Below are 18,981 nucleotides of genomic sequence, written 5' to 3' on the forward strand. Positions count from 1 at the left end.
CAGGTTTTTCCTGTGCTGTTCTCGTGATAGTAAGTCTCAAGAGATCTGATGGTTTTATAAAGGGCAGTTCCCCTGCACACACTCTCTTGCCTGCTGCCATGTGAGATGTGTCTTTGCTCCTCCTTCGCCTTCTACTGTGATTATGAGGCTTCCCCAGCTACGTGAAACTGTGAGTCCTTTAAACCTCTTTTTCTTTATGTATTACCCAGTCTTGGACATGTCTTTATTAGCAGTGTGAGAAAGCACCAATACAGAGTCCTTAGTTCACAATATCACAAATAACGAAAAGAGCAATAATAACAATAAGTAAATAAATAAAAAATAAAAATAAACCACAAACACACCAGTGTTTGAAAGTGATGTATCCACATAAAGTCTGTGAAATTTATCAGTATGGGAGATTTGTCTCCTCTCTCCCATTTATTCATTTAACCATTTACTTACATTAATTTGGACACCTGGATATTCATTTTACATTTTGGGTTATAATTTAATACTATATTTATTTTGTTGCCCAGAATATTCCACATTGTTCAGTGAGGGAGCTCTTTCCGTTGGTTCCTGTGTGCCTTTGACCTGCTCCATTCTTTTGTTTTTTGAATCTTTCCTTACTTGCATAACAAGGTGTCCTGGGCACATTTGTATATACCCTGTCCCAGCCCTAGAATTAGCTCACTTCTTAAGCTGCAGAAGGGCATTAGAGAACAAAATCAGGGTACTGGCATGTCACCTTGTTTTTGAGAGTTGTCCTCAGCCTGAAAATATGACAATTTTGTCTGCATCTGGTTTTGCTGGTTTACTGTTAACTCTGCTTTATACTGAAAGCAAGTTCTCTTTAGCTTTTAGGATGCACACATTACCATTCTTAAGTTCAACTATAAAACTTACACATTGTTTTCAGGAACTACCAGTCATGTGTTTGAGATTTGATTTCTGACTCTCTGGTTCTTCATCCTATTCTTCATGTTCTGTGGTGGATTTTCCAGAGTTTCCTATGTACGCCTTGTTTGGTTTGTCCTAGAACCCACTCAGGCACTTCTTTCTCCCACCTGAGCTCAGTGAAGATAACAGCTAAAGGAGGCCTTGGCCCGCTAGGATGTCCCAGTACCTAAAGTACTATTTGGCATACAGTGAGCACTCAATACCTATTTGGCAAGTGAAAGAATTAGTACATTGTGACAATACGATTTTTGCAAGATGCTATGGATCAGCAATAGCTTGACATGATATTCTTTTGAGGTCTAAATTGATGAAAACTGCAGATGAGATCAATGGTGATACTACATGGAAGTGATGACGGCTGTCTGGGTTGGTTAATCCCACCGATATGTAGTCCCCTAATCACCTTAGAAGACCTTTGGCTTAGAGGGGACATTAAAAGTCTTTAAGCCCATTATTGCATCTTCTGCATCTGATGCTCAGCTTTTCTGTGATTTAGAAGGACTGGTTCTTCACCTAAGGTGCTGAGCACAGTCCGAGGAAGGTGGTGTCAGTGGAAGGAGCCAGGAGGTTTTATGGCGTGGTGGGCAGGGAGAGGGACACACTTTTGTCTTGTGATGAATCATCAAGAAAAATGGACTGAAGTGCACATTTATTAAATACCTACTATGAGCCAGACACTGTGATAGGTCACATTCTCCTCTTTCTCCTTTTTGCATTCATTTTCTTCTTTTCACTCCCCTTCCCCTTTTCCTTTCCCTCCTTTTTCTGTGCTTTTCCATATAACCATTTATCCATCAACCCTGTTCTTCTCTCCATCTCCTCTCTCCATCACCTCTTTGTCATCATCCAGTCTAATAAATTAATACTATGTGAGCTTCCTACTCCCTGTCTAGCATGTAAGAAACTTGGCAATTATCACTCTGTCCTAACAACAAATAGAAAGCTGAACAAGCCAAAAAATAAAAAAATTATTCTTAAAATCATCAGAGAAGTCAGGTCACAGGGCAATCATTGTTCCCTAAAATTGGAGAGACAGACAGATGAACACTTGACAGTCACAACTTACCAGAGCTGGAACCTTTTTGGGAACCAGAGCCAAAGAAAGAAAATCTGAACTGTGATGGAGAAATTGCTGGAGGCTCAGAGTGCAACTACCTGAGGGGTTCTTCCTGCCCACTGCACAAATAAAGACAATGGCATGGCAGTAAAGAAAGTTTGACACAAAGGTGACTGCCACATGGAAGATGGAATTATTACTCAAAAAGTCACATATCAGGATCGTAGGTTAGTTTTTCAAAGGCAGTTTGGGGAAGGAGTGGAGGTGGCCAGCTAATGGGTGCTTGCCTCTGATTGTTTGGGGGTGGTGATAAAATTGTAGGAGGCCGAAGCTGTCCTCTCGAGCTGAATCACTCCTGGATGGGGTTACAGGAGTGGTGGAGCCAATAGTCCAGGTGGAGCCATGGGGGTCAGACATGCAGAAAACCTGAAAAGACATCTCAAAAGGCCAATCTCCAACAGCAAAGCTGTTTCTCTCACAAAAGAGACCAGTCCACAGCTTACGACTTTAGGCTTCTCTCCTCCCGCTAGTCACATGGTCTCTCCTTAGTTTACAAAGGTGGTTGAGTTTTGGGGAAGGGCTATTACCATTTAAACTATAACCTAAATGTCTTCCAAAATTATCTCTGCACAAAAGCCCAGGAATAATTAAGCGAAAGGAAAGATGGGGTGTCAGTTAGATCAGATCTTTTTTACTGCCGTAATTTTCTCACTGATACAATCTTTGCAAAGGCAGTTTCAAGAGTAAACAAGCCTGGGAGTACAAAACTCCAGGGGACCCACTCGTGGCACTCATGACCCACAGTTACCTGAGTTTAACCTTCGAGGGCTAAACCAGGTTCTCATAGTGAATATCAGAAGAAAATCCTCTTATGCTTCCAGCAGAGGGAGGGAAAATGTAGTCATTTTGAAATACACTAGAGCACTTGATTCTTCTTAACAAGGCCTGTCATTAAAAGAAACTATTTCACCAGAGCCTAAACTATTGGAGTTTTATAGAGCCTAAATGACCAGGGGGAATGGAAATACTCAACTCCAGCCCACTCGAGGTATCCTGTCCTAAGAGTTTAGTGTGGAACTAAGAAGCACATGCAAAAATGTCCAGAAGTACAGATTCATCAAAAGACTAAGATCTAATCATAGGACTATATAATGCATTTGCTGCACACCACACTGCTAAAGGCATATTTACCACAATTCCCTTTACCCAGTGTATCATATCCGACTAGAAAGAAAAAAATTGCAAGACATACTTAAAACCACAATTTAAAGAGAAAGATCTAACATTAGAACCAGACTCAGATGTGGCAGAGGTGTTGGAATACGGTGTGAGGTACCAGACATCAACCCATTTACATCCTATGTAATCCTTACAACCTCAAGAACTAGGTGTGATTTTAGTTATTTTACAGATAAAACATCTGAGGCTCTGAGAGGTCAAGTAAACTGTTAAAGTTCCCACAGCTTCTAAGGGCAGGTGTTGAGGTCATCAAGACACCATGTGGTCCAGAGAGCCTTTGTAATGATGCTTACCTGCTACAGTTGTGCTGTCCAATATGGAAGCCACTAGACATTGGTGACTATTTCAATGTAAATTAATTAAAATTAAGGTTAAATTAATTATAATTAAAATTTATTTCCTCATTTGCATGAGCCAGAATTCATGAGCTCAATGGCTAGCTGGGCTAGTAGTTATTATATTAGACTGAGCAGATATAGAATAGCTCCACTATTGCAGAAACGTCTATTCGGTAGTGCTATTTAGAGTATTAGCCGGCCAGGAAACAACCTCCTTCACACCCAAGTGCACTTTGGGAGGCCGAGACGGGCGGATCACGAGGTCAGGAGATCGAGACCATCCTGGCTAACACAATGAAACCCCGTCTCCACTAAAAATACAAAAAAATTAGCCGGGCGTGGTGGCGGCGCCTGTAGTCCCAGCTACTCGGGAGGCTGAGGCAGGAGAATGGCGGGAACCCGGGAGGCGGAGCTTGCAGTGAGCCGAGATCACGCCACTGCACTCCAGCCTGGGTGACAGAGCGAGACTCCGCCTCAAAAAAAAAAAAAAAAAAAAAAAAAGGCACTTGGGCTGCAGATAAACTTTTACTTCTTGCTTTCTTTCCACGTTCAAGTCAAAGTTCCTGGCTCAGCATCTTCTCTTATTAGTATAACTGGACACCTCCTAGAGGAAAATGTACACATTACCAATAATTTACATGGTCTCCCATTGGTGACCAGGTAGTGCCTTCCTGTTTAAGCAAAACACAGCTGATGCAGCCCAGGTTTCACTCTATCTCTTCCTTCAGCAACAACTTAGAGTGGATGCATTCTGCCTTTTTATTCTTGTCTCAAAATTTATTTTTCTTAGTCTTGCAATATTGTAGTTTATCCAATTTATATCTGCCCTTCAAAAGCTTATGTTGGGGTCTTCTTTTTTTCCCTCCAATCTCTAATTTGATCTTGGACTAATGTCAAATCTTTTTTCTACAGCTCTGGTACATACTTCTTATAAAGAGACATCAGCCCCGTTTGAAAATTGAGGCAAGAATGTGCCTTCTTGCATAATGTAGACAAAGGTTGCTTTTGTAGTTGTTAGACTCAAAGCTTTTTTTTTTTTTTTTTTTTTTTTTTTGAGACAGAGTCTCGCTCTGTTGCCCAGGCTGGAGTGCAGTGGCATGATCTTGGCTCACTGCAACCTCCACCTCCTGGGTTCAAGCAATTCTCCTGCCTCAGCCTCCTGAGTAGCTGGGATTACAGGCTTGTACTACCCCACCATGCTCGGAAAATTGTTGTATTTTTAGTAGAGATGGGGTTTCACCATGTTGGCCAGGCTGGTCTCAAACTCCCGACCTCAAGTGATCCACCTGCCTCGGTCTCCCAAAGTGCTGGGATTACAGGCCTGAGCCACCGTGCCCAGCCACAAAGTTATCTTTTAAGGAGAAGATGCTCAGTTGCTGGGTAAGAGCTTGTGTAAACCTGGGGGTTATTGAGATAGCCAATGGAACTCTAAACTCCTCTCCCACTTTCTAAATAAAAGCCTTTCACAACACAGCTGTCCCTTTGGGAGAGTAAGTAGAGGGAAGGAAAAAGAAAACATATATTGGGGGGGTGTGTGTGTGTGTGGTCATGTCTCCAAGAAACAGATAGGGAGCAACAGGTTGTGTGCCTCACTCTTGATTTGTTGTTCTTTTTCTTTTTTCTTTTCTTTTTTTTTTTTTTTTGAGACCAAGTCTCACCCTGTCATCCAGGCTGGAGTGCAGTGGAGCCATCTCGGCTTACCGCAACCTGTGCCTTCCGGGTTCAAGCGATTCTCCTGCCTCAGCCTCCTGAGTAGCTGGGATTACAGGTGCGCTTGCCACCATGCCTGGCTAATTCTTTGTATCTTTAGTAGAGATGGGATTTCACCGTGTTGGCCAGGCTGGTGTCGAACTCCTGACCTGGTGATCTGCCTGCCTCTGCCTCCCAAAGTGCTGGGATTACAGGCGTGAGCCCCCATGCCCAGCCTATTCTTGGTTTTTATATTTTATTTTAAGTATCTTTGGGACAAGAACACTTCTCCCAGGGAATGTTAGCACAGTGGAGAGTGGTCAGTATTTTAAAGGCCTTTCTTGTTTGAGGATTAAGAGGAGTAGGTGTGATGGATGAATGGGAGATGCTAGTGAAATGCCCCCTGGAAGCTGGAAACAATTCAAAGCAGCTTGCCTGCTGCACCTATCTTTAGGCTTAGTACAGCTACTCAGATTTCCCCGAGTTGATAGTCAAATACAAAGTGATTATAAACAAAAGAAAAACAGATGAATTGCTCCCAAGGAACTTAAACAGAACAAGGAAGGAAGTCCCAAATATCAATCATATGAGACCCGAGTTTTCTGTATGCACTTAAAGCCTCAATTACCTAAGATGAGAGAGACTGAAACTCAGGAGTTTCTTATTAACAACTTAAAGCTCAGACCCCTTCATAAAATTTCAATTCCTTCAGGGCTTTGGCATAGAGATGGAGTCCTATGTGATTTTTTTCCCTGTTAGAATTGGAGACCTGATTTGGAAACACCACAATAAAACTCACTCAAATTCCCAAAGCACAAAATGCAGAAGCAGACATTTATTTCTTCTTCAATACAGTGGAGATTTTCTATAAATTTAACTTCTGATTAGAAAACTTTTTACATGGGAAAATTTCAGCAATGAAATTTCAGTAATAAGCCAAATGCGGGTCTGCTTGAGGTCGAATGAAATTTAGATGAAAAATCTGGGATTATCAAAAAGAATGAGGGAACTTCAAGTTTCTGTACATCCAAGGTCAACGGGTTGAAGTCTTTCATTTTTGATTTTTATGGCAGCACATAATTTCTTTCTAGTTGGCTTCCTGCTTTTTTCAAGCAATAAATTTTGAGTTAAATAGTATACCTCACTTGTAATCAAGCCTGTACGTTTTCCTATGTGAATATTTCTGTAGTACCTATCCTATCACCTATCACTTTAGCATGTTAGCATGCTATGGATTATTTTCTTTCATAGAAAATAACAACACATGAACTAGTCCTTCAGTAATATTTTATTTTTTCTTTCTTTCTTTCTTTCTTTCTTTTTTTTTTTTTTTTTTTTTTTTTTGCCACATTCTTGCTCTGTCACCCAGGCTAGAGTGCAGTGGTACAATCTCAGTTCACTGCAACCTCTGCCTCCCGGGTTTGAGTGGGTCTCATGCCACAGCCTCCGTAGTAGCTGGAACTATAGGCACATTACCACCACATCTGGCTGATTTTTGTATTGTTAGTAGAGATGGGGTTTCACCATGTTGGCCAGGCTGGTCTCAAACTCCTGACCTCAAGTGATCCGTCCACCTCGGCCTCCCAAAGTGCTGGGATTACAGACGTGAGCCACTGTGCCTGGCCATTAGTAATATTTTCTAGCAGGATGTATTAATCCTAGTCATTTAATTATTGAGAAACTGAGGTATAAAGGAATGAGTTCATAGTGAGCAGTTCTCATTGACCTTATCCTCTTCTAAGTATGAAAGGATATAACATTCATTAAGCATCTACTTCCATACCTATTTTCTCATTAATTTGCAGAGTATACTTTTCATAGCCATTGTTGGGAAAGCACCCTAGTGTTGTTTGTTTCTCTCTGCATTGTTGTTCCTGCTGATGCTATCGTGGCACCTTTATCATTCACTCTTTCTAATAAGACTGTAAATTATTTATGGGCAGCGATGGTGCTTTGAACTTGTGTTTCTCTGTCATAATGCCTAGCATAAATACTCGAACACAGTCTAATCCAAATGACAGTCGTGACAAGAGATGCCCGCCAGACCAGTTGCTGGAGACCTCCAGTTTTAACTTGAGGCCTCACTGATGCTGTGTCTTTGGGAGAAAGTGAATAGGGGCTGAGGGGATATAGGAGGAAACCAGAGAGAATCTTCATCCTGTGAGATTTCCCTCAGACCAACGTTGTCTCCGTAGTTTCTCTTGTGGGAGCCTTACCCTTTACTTATGCCATGTTGAATAAAGGGAAAGACTCAACAGAAGGGATTTATGGCTGAAAGCTTCCTTAATTATAGGCTAGTATAATAAGTCCTTCCACTATCTTAATGATTGGGGAATTAAGAAGCTCCTTAATAGAAATTGACAGGATCCATTGTCATTGCAAAGAAGGTTCTGTTATGGTCTAGAGTACCCTGCCAACCATCCAAGGATTTAGGGTTCCCCAAAGGCTCATTAACATCTTAGACCATAAGGTCTCCAAAGGAGGCACTAATGGTCCACCTCGTTATGATCTGAGGATAATGACTGCTTGACATCCGTATCCATTGAGATGATAATGGCTCTGTAAAAACTGTTATGATGTCAGCAGCCAAAAAAAAAAAAAAACTCATTTGCACTTTATAATCTTTGGTTTCTAATATACTATAGTGTCTAAATTATGCTAGAATTATTTTACGAATCCGGTTTAATAGAGGCAATGCATATGATCTTTAAAAAAATCAAAATTATCTTTTAAAACAGCTGTTATCACCCTTCTATCACTGCATAAATGAAGGGTAAGATTAGTAAAGCTCTTATAGCACCAAAATACTTATGAGTCATTGAATAAAAAACAGAGACTTAAATTTCCCTTAATTTACTACACATTTACTCCAGGGAGTGAAAAGAAATTCTCTTCTTAGAATGCCCCCAAACAGCAGAGGAAAAAAGCCCATAGTGATAATACTAGTAGGAGAGATTGTCAGTTCACACCGAGTGCTTATTATGTGTCTTGTCCTGGACTAAGTAATTTTCCTGCATCTCATTGTCATCTTTGCTGAAACATCTGAGGGGGCATCGCTCTTGCCCTCACTGTATGAATGAGAGTAGGGAGGTGCACCGTGGTGAAGGATGCTGTCCGTGATCTTCAAGGTGGTGCACAGCAAGGTGCGATTCAAATCGATTCACTCGGACTTCAGACTTGTGCGGTGACGATGAGGATTGTGTGCCAGGAAGAGTTATGGGTTTAAGAATCAGGAGAAATGCGCTTATGCTTGGCCACTGACTAGCTGTGTGAACTTGGAGAATTTATTTCACCTCTTGGGACATTCTGGACGGGTAAATCTTGAAAGCATTTTCCAGTACCAACGTTTTTACTGACAAGGACATCTCAGTAGCAGAACTGAAATCAGAGTTTTCACATGATTCTCTCAATAGTTACCAGTATTCATGGGTAGTTAACATCGTTTTCCCATTGTGATTCAATTTGGCTGAATGGTTTTCCCCTTTGGTACCAAAGTGCTGATTTTAAAATAATCTTACTGCTTATAGAAAGCATATGGAAAAACAAAACAAAACAAAACCCATCCCATATTATTGTTTAACTCTGTAAAGTATACCAAAAACCATTTTTCCAATCAATTTCTATTTGACTTTAAACAAGGGAAAAATGGAGATGAGTGTAAACAAAAATCTATTAGTCAGTGTTAGTACAGCCTTTTTATAGCTCTAAGCATTTCCCTGTGTATAAACATAAGAAAGCAAATTAACATTTTAAAGAGATTTCTCTATTGGGTTATATTTAATAACAAACCAGCATAAAAAGGAGGAATCTTGTAATAATAATTTCCTAAAAATCTGCAGATGCTCTTGCAGCCTTGAAGCTTAGCTATTTGTTGGAGCTAACGCTGCAATACCCAGATTCTTCCACTAGAGGGGTGAATTGTTCCTAACGAATAAGAGCTCATTGTCTGGGGAGGGGGATAGACTGGTGCTGATAACAATGATACTGTGGACTCCAAAAATATACTTGGAGTGGCTTTTACCATAATCATATTCAATGAAACTAGCTATAGGACAGTGCTAGAAAAGAGGTTTTAAGTATCAAGTCCTAATGGAAGTACAATCTGTTGTTATGAAATCATTAAGGCTACGGATAGGAAAAGGTTGTATCCAAAGTGTCCAGAAGATGTCAATTTGGCTGCAGAATTATAGATGAAAATAGAACTTCTGGGGGACAGTATGGTAATTCTGAGTATCTGAGGAGAGGGTTCATTGAGAACCTCAAACATTTATGGCTACTACAGTTGTCTTGCAGAAATACAGTCATTGCAATTTTTACACATTAATTAGAAAAACAGTAGGCCTGGGCATAAATAGCCAACATTCTCTACTTTGTTTTTTAAGGCGAAAGGAATGTACTGCTGACAAATTCTCTTTAGCTGCGCAGTTCATATCTTGTTTGCTACTGTGTTCTCCAGGGAAAGTGAAACGTCTGACTGTAGCAGGCAAAGTATTGAAGGAATAGAAGTGTCATAAGCCACAAGGTTGGCCAAAAATATATATTAGTATGTCCTGACAATCATTGTTTAAAAAGTACAAGTCAAAAACTAGTTTCTAGTGTTCTGGCAGAAGCAGAAATGCTTTAAGCAAATAATTTCAAGTTATTTCCAGCCCAGTGTTGCACATTGACTTTATGTGCACAGAATGTAGACATCATTTTGACATGTTGCTGATGGAAGAGATGCAAAGAAATAAAAATGAGCAGAAAAGAGGTAGTTCAAAGAAGATATATGTGTGTGTGTGTGTGTGTGTGTGTGTGTGTGTATAAAAGAGAAGTTCAAATGTTGGAGGTTGTTTCTAGTAGTTTCCAAGCTTTTTAAAGGATCCTTCTTGAAGAGACTTTACATAAAACTCTCCATCAATGCACAGTCCTTTCAGTTTGTGTCAAGGAACAGTTTCTGACACAGTGAGGAATACTAACTCGTGTCTGGGATAAAATTTACTTCCATCACACACACACACACACACACACACACACACACACACACAGAGTCAATCCTTATTATTCACAGATCCTGTATTTGCAAATTTGCATACTTGTTAAAATTTATTTGAAACCACAAAATCCATATTTCAGGTGATTATTGGTCATTCCTAGGCATGCATGGAGTGGGAAAATTTTGATCTGACCATATGCAAATACCCAGCTGAGGCTGACATAGCAACACTCTGCCCTCTTGTTTCAGCTCTCAGACTGTAAACACGGGTCTTTTTGTGATCCATTGAGTGCCTTTATTTTTTTTTTTTTTACATTTGTACTTTTTTGTTAGTGTTTTAAAATGGCCCTTAAGTGTCATGCTTAATTTGCTGTCTAGTGTTCCTATGTGCCAGAGGCTGGGATGTGCCTTACAGAGAATATACATGTGCCAGATAAGCTTGCAAGTTCAATGTTCATGAATCAACAATATTTTAAAAGGTGACTTTCAAAGATGGTTATATATTGGTTGATTGATAGAATTGTAACCAGAGGCTCACAGGAACCTGACCTTTCCTTTCCCTTAGGAAAATTCAGTGCCCATTAGCTCAGTGTTGGTGGAGACATAGAATACAACTAGTGTGAATGATAACAATCGTGTGTGTGTGTGTGTGTGTGTGTGTGTGTGTGTGTGTGTGTACAGAGTGGAAGGGAGAAGGAGAGACAACAGAGAAAAGAATCATAATTGTAAGTACCAAAGTGTCTTTCACTTTGGAGTATTCCTCTCTGCTGACAAAGACAAAAGCATTTATTTTCATTTTTGCATTCAAACCAAATTCAATAGAAGTAGATCAAATACTCCAAAACTGATGAGGGGGAAAACACCCCACTACAAGAAAGGCTGGTATTAAGCCATTTCCAGCAGCATAAATGAAGATTTGGTATAAGTGTGTGTCTGCCATTTGCATAAGGTTAGTTTGAGTCTGCCCGGGACTCCATCCCAGCTATGCCAATTGCTACAAATGTGATCTTGGATGATTTATGAAAAACCTTTAGCCTCAGCTTCTTCATCTGTATAAATGGAAATATCTACTCAAATAGTTTCCTTGAAGTTTGTATAATTTATATAATACATCAAGCATAATGATTATCTTATCCATGAGCATTATTTTACCTTTTGTGTTCATTTTTCCTAACAGTATTTTTCATATTTCATATAGAAAAAAAATTAAGACTACACTCTAAGCAATCAATAGCTTTTAATTTAGGATCAGTCATTTATGATCTCCAGCGTCACCCAACTCCTTAGCATTTCTCCACAGTTCTTGTGTGGTCCTTTGTCATTCAGTTCCTGTACCCATTTCTTACAATGCCTATCTGGATCTGTCTCCAATATTCTCCTTCTACCTTACCATTTCCTTTGCTCCTCTCTCACATAGCCTGGATGTCTACTGTAAAGGACTGAATGCTTGTGTCCCCCCAGAATAAATTGTGGTAATATCTCACTCCACAATGTGATGGTGGAAAGGTGAAGCCTTTGGGAGATAATTTGGGTCACTGGTCCTCAAAAATGAGATTATAACCCTTATAAAAGAGATCCCAGACTGCTCCCTAGCCCTCTTTCCACCACCTGAAGTTACAATGAGGAGTCAGTCACAACCCAGAAGTGTGGTATGAGGGAAATACGAGCAGAAAGACTGAAGAGGTAGGCAACAGACAGATCAGAAAGACCTAGTGAGCTAAGACAAAGAGAAGTCCTCTTTTGCAAGAGCAATAAAGAGGCACTGTAGAAAGTTAAGGAGAGCTGTGATATCAGATTTTTGTTTCAGGAAAATTCAGATTTGACAGCAGTGGGGAGAATGGATTGCAGGGATCAAGATAAATGCTGAGAGACCCATTAGAAGCTTATGGCAGTAATCCAGGTAAGAAATGGATTACTCACTGTAGCCCAGCCACACAGGCACCCTGTGTGGATAACCTAACCACACTGGCACCCTGATTTCAGACTTCCAGCCTCCAAAACTGTGATAAGTAAATTTCTGTCATTTATAAGCCACCAAATCTGTGGTAGTTTGCTACAGCAGTCTTAATGGACTAAGAAACCTACAGAGAAAATAAACACTTTCAGAAGATAATTCCCTCAGCTTCCTCCTCTATCCCCTAAGACACAATTATAGGCATCCACCCCTATCCTTGGGTATGTATCTTTTATTAGGGTCTTACTAATTGGTGGAGAATTACACTAAATGCTCAACCTATTTATCTTATTTAGTCCACATGACAAATATTTGACATAGTTCAACTCTTGGTATTTCACGTGTGCCTCATTGAGGAAGATTCTGAGGCTAAATGGGAGGATAATGAGGAAGAAGTCTATGATAAACCCTTTGTATGCTGTGTGCACAAGAATGGGTTTTGATGGTCCTTTTGCCACATGGTTGCAAAATCTTTCAGTCTCCTATCGGCATTCTTTTTTTCTCTGTTCACCCCTTAAGTGTTGGCATTTCCTGGTGTTACATACGTGCCATATGCAAGTCCACTCTAAGGCTGACTGCTTCCACCCTTACAGCATCACTTTCATAAGTGAAGGTGATTTCTATTTCTCCATCTTTGAACCTCATTTATTTTCCTCCTAGGTCAGACCTCTAGCTCCATGTGAATTTTCATAGGCATGTGGCCCTCAACATAGCCAAAACTGAAGTCACCATTTGACCTTCTGAGCTTTCTTTTCCCGGAGTGACTGCTATCTCCAAGAGCAGCATGGAAATCAGCTGACTTCCTCCCCCTGCCACACACCCAAAGCCATTCTCAAGTTCTACCTTTCCAACTACCCTTCATTTTAATCATTTAAAAAGTCCTGTTAATTTGGCCCACTGAATATTTCTGAGATCCGCCCTCTCTTTTCTATTTTCTCTACCATTAACTTAATTCAGATTCACACCATTTCTTACCTGGATTACTGCCATAAGCTTCTAATGGGTCTCCCAGAATTTATCTTGATCCCTGAAATATACTCTCCTCACTGCTGTCACATTTGAATTTTCCTGAAACAAAAATCTGACCGTATCACAGCTCTTCTTAACTTTCTGCAATGCCTCTTTATTACTCTTGCAAAAGATGACTTCTCTCTGGCTTAGCTCACGAGGTCTTCCTGATCTGTCCCTTGCCTACCTCTTTAGCCTTTCTTCTCATTTGTCCCTGATGCTCACTCCCATATCATAGTCGCACTTAATTGCTCTCAGTTTCTTAATCATGATGGCATATTGTATTTTGCTTCTAAGACCTTGTACTTGCAAATCCCCTTTCCTGGAGCCATCTACCTTCTTATCTAAATAGCCTCCTAATATGTTTTAAAGTTAACTCAAATGCCACCTACTTCACAAAACCCTTTTCAAACAAAGTCCCACATGTTCTCTCTTGGGCATTTGTATAATATATCATTCTTAACTTTCTCAGAGCACATAACACGTGATTTTGTAATGGCCCGCTTATCTGTCCCAGTCTTCATTTGAGTTGACTCAGTAGCAGATTCTGACAGAAGGGTTCAAATGAAAATAGTGTATAATGAAGCTGAGTTCAGGAACCTCTAGTAGGAGAGTAGAGAAATGAGTCAGAGGAGAAAAGAAAGCCGATAAAGTGTGTGTCCTCATGTAAGTTACCACTATTGGTAACTGGAACATAAATCTGCTGAGGAACTCTGGGAATCAGTTTTGAAGATATGCCTCAGAATTGTTCCAATTGAAGGGTGAGGGAGTTGGGTTATTTATACACCAGTACACCAGTCGCTGTTAAGGGGCTGTTGTTAATAGGGTGTGAGTGTTGGTGGGTAGAAGATAATTTGGGGACATGTCCAGTCTGCTGTGTTACACAATCTCTTAGCAAAAAGATGAAAATGCTATGATTGGAAGTCAGGTTGGTATGCATGTGAACACAAGGCCCCAGAGCACAGGGACAGAGCACCGATCTAACAGTCATCTACTTGAGAACTGGGGTCACTACCTGAATGTTTAATGTTAGAATATTAATTTCCCCATAATAGCACAGGTAATAAAACTCAAGTGAAGATGGTAATCCAGTTTTATCAGACTCCAAATTCTTAAGTCTTTTTCCCACATCAGACAACCACCCATCTAGACACCAAATAGGAGAAAGGATGAAAATGAGGAGTGTAAAGGCAAGCTATCAATATAAAACATGTACAATGGAGACTTTAGAGATGTTAAAATGTGCCTAAAAATTTTAGTTTAATTATGTGCAAAGAACTGTTTTTCCGATGTGATCACAAAGATATGTAATGATATAACTCATTTTCAAGTACATCATTATCTTCCATGTGTATTTGGGTTTTTACCTATGAGTTTGTATGTGTGCGAGGGGGAGGATGATGGTGGTAGTGGTAGAATAGACATATATACCACTTCAAGGAAATTTCTAGCAAAGAATGCCTATGCCACCAAACTAATTTTACTTCTAATAAGTACTGATTTTCCTGGCCTCGTTTTCCTTATCTGTGGAATGGGGTGAAGGCAAAGGACCGTTATTATTTGAGGAGCTCTAAGGTCCCTTCCAGATTTATGACTGCCCTGTTGTGCCTTAAGCTGTAAACTAAACAATTTTAAATGAATGTTCTCAAATTCCTTTTTCTCCAAATGAGTCCTGTGACAGTTTAGTATTTGCTTTTTAAAAAATCCTTGCATTTTCTTTTTCTGATGACTAAAAGTAACTCATTGATATTCCAAACAGGATATTTGTTAAGCCTTCATTTCACAATATGACCCTTTGCACATTAATAGTCAGAAAACTAAGACTTAAATAAATAGAAATTACTGTTTGTCCCAAGGATTAAAAGAGAACAAGTTTGTTATTGTAAAATAATTTTCACAAAGAATATTAGAAGGCCATGCATAGGTTTTATAATAGGACAGAACAAATTCAATTTTCTAAGTTAAGGCCTCAGAAGAAAAAGTATTATATATAAATAACATAAAAATTTAAAAGTACATGTATTTATAATTATGTATATATTTTTATAGTATATAAAATATTTAAATAAAGAATACACATTTATATATTGATGCACACTCAACAAGATAACTATTTTGGGGGCTGAAGTATGGCATTTTATGTTTGATTTATTTCAAACTGCAGAATAGTTATAAATAGTGGACTCACAAGAAAATTTTTATTGATTATTGATTGATGCTGTGTGATGTGAGGACCAAAGAAAAAACTTTCTATAAAATTTCTCAGCATATTGACTTGAAGACAACTCGAAAAATCATAAAATTAGAGCCAGAGAAAAAGCACATTTGAGATCAGAAATAAGTGTAATACAAAGTGGAGGAAACTACCCTTTTCATTATTTTCCTTTCGTTTAATTAATACACTAACCACATTACAGTTGCTCTCATGCAAGAACCAATCCTATGCAAGATCCACATCCCCAAATTGTTTTCTGAAGTTTGCATTCCTTTCTCAGAAACGTTCAATAACTATGTTTTTGTTGTGACTGTAAGTTCCAGCTGGAGCCTACACATGTGTATGGATGATAAACTGATGTGTAGTATCGGTCATGTGAAGTTGATATTTATTGAGTCTTTGGTCAGCAGAGTCCTGACTGGAGGAAAGGAAGATTGGTGAAATATAAAAATGGTGTCGAGGCACTACTTTCTGCTTTGAATCCTAGAATAATGTTTAAGCCTCGAGAGAGAAAATACATAGGCAGAAGTCTAAGGCAATCTTTTTATGTGCTACATCCTCTATTGGGAAGACCTAATCCATTATTTTCTTGATCTCCCCTCTTTTGGGCAAAATTATGCATAATTCAGGCCTAAGCTCTTTGGGTCACTTCCTACAGGAAGCATTCCCTACATCTCTGTCTATGTCTATCTGTTATTCACTGTTACTTTCTAGACATTTTTATGTCACTTACCACATTAATAGTTGACAATTAGGGTCTTTCTTGCCCCAAGACAGCAGCAACAATATTCATCTTGTTGCCTGGTGTATTTTCAGTACGCAACCTGGTGCTAAATTATGTCAGTTGAAAAATGAGTAGTCCTGTTTCTTGCCCAAAGAACAAAGCCTGCTAGGTGAATATTTAATGAATTCTTGAACATTACAAAGGCACTCTTCTAAATAGTCATCTCAATTTTTGATATTTTATGGTACTAGAAAGCAAACTGTAAATCAAGACCATAAAATAATGTTTTTAACATTTTCATTGGCAAAATTTGAAAAGTCTGATAATACCAAATGTTAGAGAAATCATAAATCAACAGGAAGTCATCCATGTTGCTCATAAAGACATGTTGGAAAACAAGTGACATTGTCTTTTATGGTCTAATAGTTTCACTCGTACATATAGACCCAGGAGAAATACTTTTACATTTAACTTAGAAGTCATGTACAAGAATATACATAAGCACTGCTCAAAAAGTGAAAGACTAGAAATATAATCAAGGCCTACTAACAAGAAAGGATAAATAATTTGTGGTACATTTAAATAACAATATTAAACAGCACAATAAACTCAGCTACATGCAAAACTGCAAATGAATCTTAATAATGGGATACTGAGCAACAACAAAGTCTCAGAAGAAAACGTGCCAGATAATGATACCCTTTATTGTAATTCAAGTTAAGAATCAGAAGAAAATGATGTATATTTGAGGTATAGTTATATATAAAAATAGAATTTTAGAAAACAAAAAAGGGCAAACACAAGATCCAGAATAGTCCCTACCTCACAGCACGGGGCAAGACAGAAGGAATGGGAAGTATTCAAATTCTTAGGTTGGACAGTGTATTCCCAGGTTTTCATTATAATGTCACATCAACTGTATGAATAAATGAGTGTGTAAATTGATGAATCAATGAACAAATGCACAAACCAGTAAATAAATAGGTAAATGAATAAATAACAAATAAGGTCTGTGAACATACAAATTACTGCAATCCACAATAAACCAAAGTTTGTGATTAATACAATTTTGTGTTTCTGAGAGTCATTAAAAATGCATCAGAGTACATGAGTGGTGACAACTTTGATTTTATTTCTTTAATTGCTCAGATTTGATGATTATTCTTATGAAGACCAAGATCAAATACCAGTTTGTTGCCCAAAAATTATCTTTGAAATAAGAAGGCACATTTTTGAAACTTAGGTTCATTTGTTCATTTATTCATCCACTTATTTAATTTCATTCTAGGACTATTTAGTGAGCATGTACTGTGTACTAGCAATTATATTCAGTATGTCAAGAAGTGTTTAAACCCAATCCCTAAGACCTGAATTAAGGCTCAACCTTCGAATAGGAACAAATCACTAATTACCACTGTGATAAATGCTTCAAAGGTAGACATAAAACGTATCTACTCTGGGGGAATTCTGAATGTTTCAAAAGCGGGAGCTCAACAACTAAAATTAATCTGTTTTCTGGGGCAACTTCTCTGGTGAACAGGCATCTGAATTGAGACCTGAAGGATGAATACAAAGTATCTAGGTGAAAAGAAAATGACTACTCCAAGTAAATAAACAGAATTAGAACCCCTGAAATGAGAGAATGACCCATTAAAGGAAGTAACACAGGTCTGACATGGCTGGAGATAGGAAGAATAGCAAAAGATGAAACTGGTAAGGTAGGCAGAAGGGCATGTTTACAAAAGCTTCGAAGGTTATAAAGCCTGAACCATATTCCAGGAGGAGTGTAATTCCATTGAGGTTTTCCAGCAGAAATACGGCAATAATAGATTTCCACTTGTTAAGGATCACACTTTCTGCTGGGTGGGGGAAGAAGTAAGGGAGGAGTAGATCAGTTGTAAGGCTATTTCAGTGTTTCATGAGAAGGATGATCAATACTTTGACTCAGGTTTTTGTGATAAAGATAGAAAAAATTAGGCTAATTGGAAAGATATAGAGGAGGAATGTCGTATACACAGAATTTGTGTGTCTCTTCTCTCACCCCCAAATTCATATGTCAAAACCTAACCTTCAACATAATAGGAGGTAGGGCTTTTCGGAGGTGACTAGGACATGAGCGTGGAGACCTTATGAATGGGATTAGTGCCCTTATAAAAGAGACTCTGGAGATCTCACTTGCCCCTCGTTTTACTATATGAGGGCACAGTGAGAAGAACCAGAAAGCAGTTCCTTACTGAACACTGAAACTGCAGGTGCCTTAATCTTTAGTTCCCAGCCTTTAGAACTATGAGAAATACATTTCTATTGTTTATAAGCCCCCCATGTATGGTATTCTATTACAGGAGACTGAATGGATTAAAACAGAAGCATATATAGAATTCAGTTTCTGATTAAGATTGTTCTTTATTTTTGTTCTACTCTTATTAATCTGATGTAAATAAGTATTGCTTATTTATCATGCTTTAAATTCACTGGGTTTTCTGAGTCCCAGCATATTGGTCCAGGTAATTAATTCTAGCTTCTATAACAAATAATCCACAAAATCATTGTTTTAACATGCTAAAAGTGTTATGGTCTCGCTCATGCAAACTTTGATGGAGATGTTCCTGATTGGTGGCTTTCCCGGGTTTTTGTCCTGTAAGCAATGACCCAGGTTTCTTTAAGTTTGCCTTGGGATCATTAACTTGTCATATTTTCTGAAGGATGGAGAGGTGAGAGATAGATGAAAATGTGGGAGGCACACCTACTCTTAACTATATCAGTCAGAAAGTGACCATCTCTTTCATTTCCCTTCTGTTGCAGAGAACTAGTCAAATGACTTATCTAAATGCAAGGAGGGC

Source organism: Macaca mulatta, chromosome 5 (assembly GCF_049350105.2).
Source record: "Macaca mulatta isolate MMU2019108-1 chromosome 5, T2T-MMU8v2.0, whole genome shotgun sequence".
Taxonomy (NCBI): Eukaryota; Metazoa; Chordata; class Mammalia; order Primates; family Cercopithecidae; genus Macaca; species Macaca mulatta.